The sequence below is a fragment of the Echinops telfairi genome, unplaced genomic scaffold (assembly GCF_000313985.2).
Source record: "Echinops telfairi isolate 266 unplaced genomic scaffold, ASM31398v2 ScPeMD7_7413;HRSCAF=8451, whole genome shotgun sequence".
In the NCBI taxonomy this organism is placed as follows: Eukaryota; Metazoa; Chordata; class Mammalia; order Afrosoricida; family Tenrecidae; genus Echinops; species Echinops telfairi.
The window spans coordinates 332,357-333,515 of record NW_022111313.1 but is presented as its reverse complement, the minus strand read 5'-3'; the positions used below and the strand labels follow the sequence as shown (position 1 = coordinate 333,515).

At 46.8% G+C, this 1,159-nt stretch overlaps 1 protein-coding gene across 1 annotated transcript in view; it reads right to left on the bottom strand.

Moving 5' to 3' along the window:
- The window catches only part of LOC101655207 (piezo-type mechanosensitive ion channel component 2-like), a 158,820-nt gene that overhangs the window by 79,524 nt on the left and 78,137 nt on the right, over positions 1-1,159 (bottom strand). The window lies entirely within an intron of this gene.

Here is a 1,159-nt window from a genome sequence, read left to right as displayed (position 1 = left end):
GGGGCTTTGGGTAAATGCGATCACGTATACAACTCGCTGAGTCCATTCCAGCTCATCGTGGCTGATGTATAGGACACGGTCACACTGCTCTGTGGCTATCCCAGACTGTAAACCTTGACAAGGGTAGAAAGACTCCTCTTTCTCCTGTGGAGTAACGAGTGGTTTCGAACTGCTGACATGGTGGTTCCCAGCCCAACATGTACCCCAGTACATTATCAGGGTTCCCTTAACGTATCCAAGGGGGCTTCAAAGAGCAACTGAAAGCACCCCCCTTGCAGTGGACCCTGACAAGGACACCTGTGATCACCACTCCTGGTCTATACTGTCCACCACCAGACTTCGTTTGTCATACTGCGGCGCTTGCCTGTGGCTATAATGCTACCCAATCCGTCGCCAGTATCTTGATGACCATCCGAAAAAGCCAGGGTGCAGGTGTCAGCAGAACTTCTAGACTGAGAAGGGACTTCAGGAAAGGAAAGAGCGTGTCCACTCCTGAGGAATTAGCCCCTGAGAACCTGAGAAGTAGCAGCCGAGCTTTGTCGGCACGCTGAGAACATCACGGCGAGCAGTACACCGAGCAGTACACCGTCGTCAGACACAGGCGAGCGGACGAGCCCCTCGGCTTGCAAGGCACTCAAGAGGAAGAATCGCCTTCTCCAAGCGGAGTCGGCCACAATCACATGGGTGGAGCGGAGCTTTCGGAAGCTTTACTTGCTGATGGGCCATGACTCAGAATGGGAAAAACCAGCTGCCAACATTGGCTAATAATCAGGACATGGAATGTACTAATTATGAATCTAGAAAAATTGGAATTCATCACAAATTCAATGGAACATATAAAGATAGGTATTAGCTGAAATGGACTGGTATTAGCCATTTTGAATCTGATAATCCTATGGTCTACTATGTTGAGAATGATAAATTCAAGAGGAATGGTGGCACAATCATCATCAAAAAGGACATTTCAAGATTTATCTTTGTGTTAGTCTGGATAGACTAGAGAAACAAATTCATAAGCATGCATATGTATATAAGGGAGAGGTTTATATACAAGAGCAATTGAACATTGAGAAAACATCCCAACCCAGTCCAGATCAAGCCCATAAGTCCGATATTAGCCCATATGTCCAATAGCAATCTATAAAGTCCTCTTCAGACT